The 10,618-nt window shown below is 42.4% G+C and overlaps 1 non-coding gene across 1 annotated transcript; it reads right to left on the bottom strand.

Annotated features, from left to right (window-relative positions):
* Positions 1-342: 342 nt before the first annotated feature.
* On the bottom strand, positions 343-414 carry trnae-cuc. The gene has a single exon. It is a non-coding gene; the product is annotated as a tRNA-Glu (tRNA).
* Positions 415-10,618: the final 10,204 nt, after the last annotated feature.

Raw genomic sequence — 10,618 nt, 5'->3', positions numbered from 1 at the left:
AATCTGGCATGTAAACTTTTGGTTGGTAAGTTCATGTCATGTCATCATCTGCCGCTTATCTGGGTCCAGGCCCAGGTCGAGGGGGCGACTCCCGCCCAGTCCACAATGCACTGAAGTCCTACGGCACCTCCCACAGGTGGTGAGCCCATGGGAGGTGGTGCTGTCCAAAGTGGGGCTAAAACCCACAACCAACTGAGCTGGTTGATAAGGTTTGGTTATTTTATATTCTGTTAGGTTATTTTTACATCCCACACATTCACATTGCAGAAGTTAGATTAGATTCAACTTTATTGTCATTACACATGTACAGGGACAGGGTAACGAAATGCAGTTAAACATATGTTCCCTGACCGGGAATCGAACCCGGGCCGTGGCGGTGAGAGCACCGAATCCTAACCACTAGACCACCAGAAATAGGAATCAGTACAATCACCGGTGTATGGAGTGTACACCACTGACTGTACTGATTCCTATTTTAACTTTTGAATTTACCTTTCTTTATCCTTTAAATAAACATAATTGAGTAACCACCTACCTGTTTGTGTGGTCTCCTTTGTTTTGTTGTGAGTTCGAAGCCAGTTCATGACAATCTCATAAGGTTTTCTCTGAGGGGTTTGGTTTCCTCGGTTAAACCCAGCACAGAGGCTCTGATGGTGGACTTTGGTTCAGTGAAACTGGTCTTACTATGACTGAGGGACCAGACTGTTAAAATAAAAACCAACACAGAGTCACTGAGGACTGAGAGCCTGTGTTGAAACTTTCAAACAGTACAGTGTCAGGTGTTTTACCTGTCACAGGTGAAGCAGCTGCTGTGACATCACTAACAAATGCTTGACAAAGAGGATATTTGTCTTTCCCAAATTTAAGGCTGCAACAACACACTCACACAACCTAACATGTCTTGAAATGCAGTTCCCAACATTTCTGAATTTTCAGTAACAGTGTCATTATTCTGTGAAGTTCCACATTAATATCTGTTCTTGAGGAACTTGTATTTGGAGGTTTTAGTGAACAACAATAATTTCTACCAGTAGCGAGCAGACAAACACTCATCAAGTCCTTCATCCCTACAGCTCTGAAGAATCCATCAGTACCACGACTCACAACCGTTACTCACCAAAAAAATGACATTTTCACTGTGAGTCTCTGAGCTCAATATTCAGCTGCTGAAATCACTGAATTTCTCACCACAGCATATTTTGTCAACTTTGCATCTACACTAAGCAAAATCTGTCACAGCAGAGACAGCATTCCGAAATACTTAGACACAGTAACAGAGACAGACAGACACAGACACACACACACACTCTCTCTCTCTCTCTTTCTGTGTCAATAACCCTGAGATCTGCAGAACCATGAAATCAAATCACATTCATCTGGTGTCTCAGTGGAGCGACACATTTTGTGAGTGTGTTGAACTGTGTAGGAGGCTGTTGTTGTTGTCGGACTCACACGTCAACAAACCAGATTTAAATTGGATGTGAGTGTGTTTGCTTTTACACACATAGGGTCACAGATCATTTGTGTCGACCATTCTTCACAACAACAGAGTGACAGAAAATACATGGAGCAGTGTGTGCTGGATTTTAACATGAGACATGTACTGTGTGTTTATCACTTAACATCCGTCTAAAGCTTTTCATTTATTATTGCAGTGCATCCAGACACATTTCATTCATTCATTACAATTCATTAAACCTGTTTAATGGAAAATCTGATCTAGTTGATATGTGGACAGGAAAGTGTGTGAATTCTGGCTGTAAATGTAGGAGCATGACTGGATTTATCATAATGCAGGAGAACTTGCAGATGAAGACCACATTTCAACACCAGGTGCAGCTGAAGTGTGATTGATCAGCCTCACATTTTCACAAACGGCAAACTTTACTCAACAACTGTGCTCTGGGTCTCTGTAAAGCGCTTTGAGACAATTTTTATTGTGGAAGGCGCTATATAAATAAAATTGAATTGAATTGAATTGCTTTTTAACAAAATCTCTCATGTATGCACTGATCTACAGCTTCAACACAACTGACTGGACTGCAGCGGTTAACAAGCAGAGTGGATTTTTTTAGAAATGAATAGACATCAGGCAACTTCTGACTCTGAAGCAAATATGTTTATGTCATTTGTTTACAACATTACATCAAATTAAACTACGTGAAACAAATGTTAGTGTCTTTGAAAGTTGCTACTGAAGGTAAAGGAAAAAGCAAAGGATGACAGGATGAGAGAATCCAGTTCATATGTCCTCCTGACAGAAATGGAGGTTTACAGTGATCAGCAGTGGGACACACACTGTTTATTGTCTTCACTAGTAGAATTTATGTGAAGTGTCAGACTCTGTGTCACAGACACAGGTGGAGGGAGAATTCAGCTTCTCCATTTAATCAACACTGAGCTTTATCCACCTGCACACATCAAACATTATCATTAACAGGAGTATTAACAGTACTGTGAACTGACAACATGGTGTGGAGAGAAGAAGTGCTGTCAATACACTGCAGGCTGAGGGTGTGGCTGATGAGGTGATTGCAGACAGGTGAGCAGGAGCTCTGGAGGGAAACCCAAAGTAAGTCAACCACACCCAGGCCTACACACACACACACACACACACACACACACACACACACACACACACAGACAAACAGGGGACAAACAAGAAACACTAGGGAGGTTCTCCCAGAAACACGAGGAAGGAGGGAGAGACTGTCGGCTCCTAACATGACTTTGTACCACGCTCTCCACTAAAAGATGGTGAAGAGAGAAGTTTCTGTGCTGTATTTTTTTCATCCTATTGTTAAGCGACAAAAGCAAATAAATTTCAAATAGATAATTAACCAAATGTGAATCAGGCCCATTTTCAATCTATACTGACTGATGCTAATTTTATCTATTTAAAATTAAATCTACAACAGTGAAGTCTGCAAAAACTGAAGGGGTCTGAATACTTCCTGTAGCCACTGTATGTCACTCGCCTTAAGAGCAGTGTTTCATCTGCTGCTTCCTCTTCACATCCCACTGGCTGAAGCTCACAGCTGTTTAATGTCAGTGTAACTGAATCACTTCATTTAACAAGTGGAGAGTTTGTCAGGCAGCTACATTGAACCAGACATAAAGTCTAGTTTACTGAGCCCTGTTCATGGCCAGAAATCTGATTTCCAGTTTCATGACCTAAGTATGTGTGATGTGTTTCTTTGGTGAATTACCATAGAAATAACTGCCACTGCTTATCAAGCTTTATTTAAGAGGCCAGAACAGAGAGAGAAGGAGTGTGTGAGAGAGAACAACTCACTTACTTTGGAAAGTGTCACTAAAATCTCTCATTTCTTATCTAAATGGATTAATACTTTTCTTCTTTTTTTCTTTTAAATGTTTATGTCATTGTGTAGCTGTTGATTTAAAGTGCAGGTGTTTCACCTGCTTGGAAATTAAATTAAATTCCCTTTGATTCAGTGTTGTACAACAACATAACATTGAATCAAAGGGAATTTAATTTCTTTTGACACTCGCAAAAGAAGAAACAGAAAAAGTCCCTTTAATGACAAAGTTAAACAGATCTCAATAATGTGATCTGAATTCATTATTAATGTAAAACACAAAACACTCAGGACACATCTAAATCATCAGTGGTGAAGCCAGTTGGTTTGAAAAGTCACATAATTAATTCAATTCAATTCAATTCAATTTTATTTATATAGCGCCTTCCACAATCAAAATTGTCTCAAAGCGTTTTAAAGAGACCCAGAGCCTGACCCCAGAGCAAGCACTTAAGGCGACAGTGGCAAGGAAAACTCCCTTTTAACAGGAAGAAACCTTGAGCAGAACCTGGCTCAGATGGGGGACCTTCCTGCCGATGGCCGGGCTGGGTGAAAGGAGGAAAAGGAGGAAGATAGGACAGCTAGGAATGGAGGAGAGGGAGAGAAAGACATGCAGCATAATACAGACAATGTGGGTCAGTATTTACATTACAGTTAGTGAACAGTTATTTGATAATGTGTGCTCAGCAGATTAGAATTATGAAACAGAGCACGGAGGCAAAAAGCTGTCATGACTGGTAATTATTTACATTACAGTTTGCAAAGAATATTAATCCAATATTTATCTGTAGCAGAATGGAACATTAAACATGTTAGAAATAGATCATTGTAAACAATAAACAGCAGCAGGTGGGTGGAGCCAGGACCATAGGACATGCAGCTCCGGAGCCAGAGGTACCTGCAGTAAGGTACAGAGAAAGAGAGACCAGAGAGAAACAAACACAGGACTACGGGACAGAGAGGACACAGAGTTAATGACATGTAATAAAGGCTAATAAATTTGAGAGTGGGTCTGAGGAGAGAAAGAAGAAGAAGAAGTGCGCAGTAGATCATGGGATGTCCCCCAGCAGCCTAGGCCTATAGCAGCATAACTAGGGGATGATTCAGTTGCCTGAGCCAGCCCTACTAAGGGCTATATCCTTAACTGTAACAGTGTCTATAAATCACCTAAATGGAGATCACCTGTGTGCAGCCAAGGGCTTTCAGGTGATTGTAGTATAAATACACCTGCATCTGGAGGATCCAGCTTTTGGTGAGTGAGCAGAGAAACTCTCCACCATGAAGACAGAACAACACTGAGTGTCTCTGAGAAAATGGGATTGAAAAGCAGAAATCAGTGGCTGGATACAAGAGAATTTTCAAGTCACTGAACTTCCCTTGAAGAACAGTTAAACCAATCTATGAAATGGAAAGAGTTTGACATGGTGAATGATGTCTGTCTGTCTGTCTGTCTGTCTGTCTTAAAATGTAGTGATAATTATTAAAAGAATACATTTTATTTGAGATGTCATCTTCAAAGAAAAAGAGAAAATATCAGAGGTTGAATGAGGTTTGGCACAAAAAAATATGTTAATCTCTCCTGACTGACAGCAGCAGGTCTGACATATGGAGGAAAGGTGATCTCAGGCAGTTTTTATTGATAAGGGAAATGAAAATGTGCACAGGTGCATTAACCAGAGGATCTCATAAGAGAGTAAGAGCACACCGTTCTGTCAAAATGATTGACAACCCTCCCCCCACCCCCGCCCGACCTGACCATGTGGTCTGGCCACGTGGCCTCAGCCCCGCCCTGTTTATGATGTCACTTATGCGCCTCCCACTTGATCCCCGTCCTTTTTCTGACATCATTTCCTCCACGCCACCCCCTACATTCATGCCCCTTTATCGTTTCGACGTGTACTGTCTTTGTACCACCAGGATGCATCCAAAAATATTGACTGCCTCTGACTTTGTGAAAAAATACAAACGCTGTATCCGAAAGTCTACACTCTGTGACTCTTTTACCCACATGACTTGCTTTTTTCAAATGTTTTGATACAGATGATCGTATTTATTGATTTATTTTCTTCCCCCATTTTTTCCTCATAAAATGCATAATAAAAAAATGTACCGTAGACTTGTGAACACTGATGAATAAAGATTTTATTAAGAAAAGGACAGACTATGAGTCATTTGTTACATTTATGGGGAAAAGTTGATGCACGCAGAAGGTTTTTCCTGTCTTTTTATCCTCTCCATCTTCCAGTGGTCTAATTCAGCATGGAGATAGGTTGACTTTTCTTCTCTACTTGGTCTTCCCCCTGCCAAAGGCCAGGCATGTCGTCCGTTTTGAGACGATGACACTGTTCACGTGCATATTTTTTAATTCTCAATCCACGTTCACTTAAAATCTCCCTCATTTGAACATCCAAATCCTCTTCGGCTGTCTGATAGAAGTAGAAGATTCGGGGCGGGTTAGGCGGCTCAACTGCTGGGGTGAGAGGAGAAACATTTTCTGGGTCATCTTCAGAGACATTTTCTAATAAGTCCTCATACAAGGTTTCCAATGATAGGTATAGTGGCTGAAAGTAGGGGTAAAAGAAATCCGCCCGTCTGCTTCTTCAACACTTGCTTTTGCGTTTCAAATCCACTTTTCTGTCCGCTAGCACTATGATAATTTTTTTCTGTCTCTTTAGTTTTGTGTATTGCTGAGGTGAGAGGGTAATGTTGCCTTTCAAAAGATTGACTGCAATCTCACACAAGGCATTGAGAAAGTCTGGCGAGGAGTGAACTAGAATATCTCGATGTTTCTGAGGCGTAGCCAGGTACAGAACTTTGAGTAAGGGACCGTTCCTTTTTATAAGGGTCAACATGGTGAGGAGGAGGAGGAGGAATTTATCTGGGTTTTGGAACATAAACCGTCCGCCACTGACCGGGGAGTATCCCGGTTCTCAGTCTGTACCTTGTGAGGGTCTTTGACGGCGTCTTCAAAAGTTTCCAGAAAAAAGGCTTTTTGGGAAGGAAAGATCTGATGAGCTAACACATTCACCTGTAATTTATAAAGATTTTTATAAATTTTTATAAGATTTTTAAAGAGCACCACATAATTACTGTTCAGACTGATGGTGTGGCTGTATTTGCCTCAATGAAATACATTTTGAGTGAGCATCATGACGCTCATACGTCTATGATGTCTGTACTGTGTGAAAATTCTAACCACTTCAGGATGGTCAGAGGCCTGAAAAATAACATTGTCCAGAATAATCAGATGACTCTGCTCGGGAGGAAACAGGTTGTCGTCTTCAAAAGACTCAGGCAGACGTTCAACAAATTTAATATTTTTATTCATCTTTTGCAGCTCAGCATACATAGGTTGAAAGGAAGTATAAATCCACACTACATTTTCAGGTACAATATTTACAACATCTTTTAAATTTTTTAAAACACTTTTTACAAAATAGGTTTTCCCACAAGCGCTGGGTCCCACCACCAGACATGAAAAAGGTGCAGCAAGTCGAGGGTCACAGTTAATTTCTTCCATCACAGACACAGTGATATGATTAATATCCGAAAGGCAGACTTGTTCCATCGCTAAACAGACGTCTTTTGTCATACACCACTCTAAACTTTTTCTGGAATGCTGAATTTTTCAGCAGCAGTCTCTTTTTATCCCTAGCGATGTTGTGCTGAGGGATATGAATCACCCCCTTCCTCTCCCTAGACTCATCCAAATAACCTTCCACCAGCTCTTTCACAGTGTCGAAGTTGACTCGCTCGCTGCACTCTCGGGTGTGAGTGATACCCTTGACGCGCATCACTACCTTTTTACTATTTCTGGTTTGGTAGGCGTAACTTTTGGGACCAGCGGCGGCGTATTCTTGAATGCTGTCACCTCCCAGCTCATCCGTCAAATCCCTCAGATAATGACCCAGTTCCAAGGGGGACTCTCCCTCTTTCACCGAATAAATCATGCTGCCGGTGTCGGTATAGAGGACCCTGTCTCCTAATTGTTCCAGATACCCGTACAACTTGAGACGGGCGTAGGCGGTGGTGAAGGCGACGATGAAAACATTATTGGATCTGCCGGGGGGTACAACACATCGTTCGTGGTATTTCCACTGAACCATAGCAGTTTTGTCACTGAGGAAGGCAAAGTACTTAACACGGTACTGTCCTGAAAACATGAAGCGGAAAAACTGCTCCGGTTCACTGACTATCTCAGTTCTTGTCATATTGGTTCTTTGGGCAAACTTACCCCAGAAGCTGTTGAGGCAGAGCTTAGACACCTGTCTCCTGGCAGGGTTTGATTCTATTTTGCTAGCGTCTAATTGAATGCCTTGATGGAGCCGGTAGACTCTTTGATGTACTTTTCCCGGCTTTCCTCATCACATGCCTCTGGGGGGTAACCCGAAGCCTCCTGCTTTCCTTTCAGAAAAGTATGTATGTAGTTGACAAAGATGGAATTGCTACGTCTGTCAAGGTGCCACACCTTGTTAATCTCAGCGACTGTAACCCTGATCCAGAGCTTTGTTGAATTCAACGCTGACCCACACCCAGGTCAACGCTCTAGCCTCATCATTGTGCTTGCAAGAGGATGTCTGATTGTTTGTTTCAGCATATGTGCGGCAGAGGGTGACCACCAATTTACCTTGAGATGTTTTGTAAGGCAGTATGGGGAAAAAGAGACCGCGAGAAGGGTAGATGACGGTGCTGATGAGCCCAAAGTAGTTTCGTGGGAGGAGGGTAGGGTCCGACGTATCTCAGGTGCTCCTTTGAGCTGAACCTGTGAGGGAAGTATCCCTTGCTCTGGTCGCTAAAACCTAAGGCTTAGGGCATAGCGTTTAGAGACATGGTGAGAAAACATAAGGAGTCAATGTATTTTAAATGGAAATCAGGGTCTGTGAAACTCAGAACTTTACTGCTGTGCATGATGACGTGAGAAGGTTTGTAACCCAGTTCTGTCATGCAGCTGAGGATCAGGTAGCTATCAAAACCTCGTGCACTGTAAGCTATAAAAGTGGCTCCCTGGTAAAGAGGTCTCCTGAAATGCAGGAGAAAGTCTCTTACACAGTCTAAACCGTAAGAGGCCCACTCATTACCCTTCCACGTTTTGGTGCAGACCAAGTAAAGGACGTGCACCCCTTCCTTGTCAACAAACGTTTCAAAATCATAAAAAATCTATTTCTCACTGTGCTCTGTCACTGGCAGGAGAGGCTGGATGTAGCATAGGTGCTGCTCCGTGCTCAGGCTGTTGAGGGCTACTTTTTCCCCACAGATGTGACACATCCTTAGAGGACAGGTGTGAGACTTTGCTCTTTTACTGATGGGAAAAGTGTACAGCTTTTTGCAGTCCCTACATCTTTTAATCATATTGCAAGTACTGATATGCTTTTCACCCCTCTGCTGAGGCTCTTTGTGTCTGGAAAAGCACAAAGGCGTACAACACGTCCTGCCGCAGTCCTGGCAGTATACACGCCTGTGATCCTCTCCAACCGGACAGAGGTCACAGCAGATGGGGCAGTAGCCCGAGCAGCTGTGCGTGTGAGAGTTTTCAAAGGTCTTGTAACAATACTGACAAACATGTCTAGCACCCAGAAAACCTTTCAGATTAAGTACGCCGTAGTAATGATTTTGAAATAAAAGTAAAAACAGAGGATTTGAACGATCTGAAAAGTCAGTCTCAAAATGAGAGAGAGGACGCTCGTCTGTAGTCCTGTGAAAGACCACAATTTTACGTCTGAGAATATTTTCAAATTTTACAACATCACTAAAGGTCATGGAAGTTTGTTCACTCAGACCTGCGAGATGCTGCAACTCTCTCCCTCGTTCGACAGCCTCGTTGACAGTGCCCCCGGGGTTTGTGAGGTAAGCTAGGCAGATGGCGAAGCAGAGGCGATCATCACTATTGTATGCCACATACAGATGATGTTTCTTCTTTCGGATGATTTCACAGCCTAAAGTTTTGTGAAGTTTTCGTTTGACACCCCCGCTGGATTTTCTCACCACCTGGAAGATTAATTCCAGGTTGTCATCTGAGGCGATATCTGCGTTGGATTGTACTAACCTTTCTAGCAGACCCTCAAACGCAGGAAGGATGGCATCCCCGCTTTCGCCAACAGTCACAGAGACGTGTTGATGTACATTTTTTCCTTTCAACTCTAGCTGGATCACATCATTTCGCCTAGCATTTGATTTTGCCTCCTCAGACAGATCTCGGAGGATGCTCATAACGTCTATGTAAAATTGTGCAAGATCGGGTACATTTTCGGGGGGAGGGATGGCGAAGGTACGTCTTATTTCCACATTGTTAAATCGGTCGCGGGTCATCGTTCTGGAAGTGGATGGAGGGGAGGAATCAGCGGGGATTCTAAAATTTCCCCCTCGATGCTCTGGAACAGAGTCTGTCTCTGATGATGAGGGTACTGGGGAAGCTGCATGGGCATCGCTGACGGATGAGCTGATGAGGTGAGGCTTTGAAGAGCATTTTCTAAGAGTTGAAAGTAATTCTCTGCACCAGCATTTTGAACATTTATTTCAGAAACAGGTGGAAGGTTATTCAGTTCTTCTAGAATTTCTTCTAACTCTTCAGGAATAACCATGAACTCTTTAACCATTTCTTTTTTTTTTTTTTTTTAAACTTCCACTCTTTTAAAAAGAGTGGAAGTGGAACATTGCGTTACTGATAATGATATTCACCACTGTGGGAGGTGCTCTATGATCCCTCCGATGTCGAGAATGGTGGGAGCGGGAACCGCATCCAGAACCAGAACCGGAGACAGAATCAGAAGTGGAGCCGTGAGACTGAAATCCTCTTCTAAATTGCACGGGCTCCCAGATCTTCAGCCATTTGTCTGATGTATCAACTTTAGGCAGCTGATTGACTGGACTGGCAGGTTGAGGCTCTGTAAACATATGCACAGATAATATTATTATTTTAAACTTACAGATGGGATGTTTTCAAGAGGTAAATCCTCAAGAGGGGAGGTTGAAATTCTGTGGACATGCATGCACACAAAAATAATTGAATCATTATTTGAATTCATTTACTTATAAAAATATATACGAGGGTATTACTCTTTAAATGTATTCTCATTAAGTTACACAGTATTCCGCCGGCCTTTAGGGCGGCGCTGCTCTCTAGACATTACCGGAAGATTCTAACTGGCACGCCCCCTCGCCCGACCTCACTTCCTAGCCGGTATTCATTTCAAAGTTTGAGCGCGGTAGAAACAAGGAGGCAAACCGTAAGCAGCGTTTCTTTTGGTTTTGGAAAAAATAAAAAATAAAAAATAAAATAAAATAAAATAAAATAATAAAAC

The sequence above is a fragment of the Toxotes jaculatrix genome, chromosome 10 (genome assembly GCF_017976425.1).
Source record: "Toxotes jaculatrix isolate fToxJac2 chromosome 10, fToxJac2.pri, whole genome shotgun sequence".
Classification (NCBI taxonomy): domain Eukaryota; kingdom Metazoa; phylum Chordata; class Actinopteri; family Toxotidae; genus Toxotes; species Toxotes jaculatrix.
Note: the sequence above shows the minus strand (reverse complement) of the source record. Positions and strands in the feature narration are given on the sequence as shown.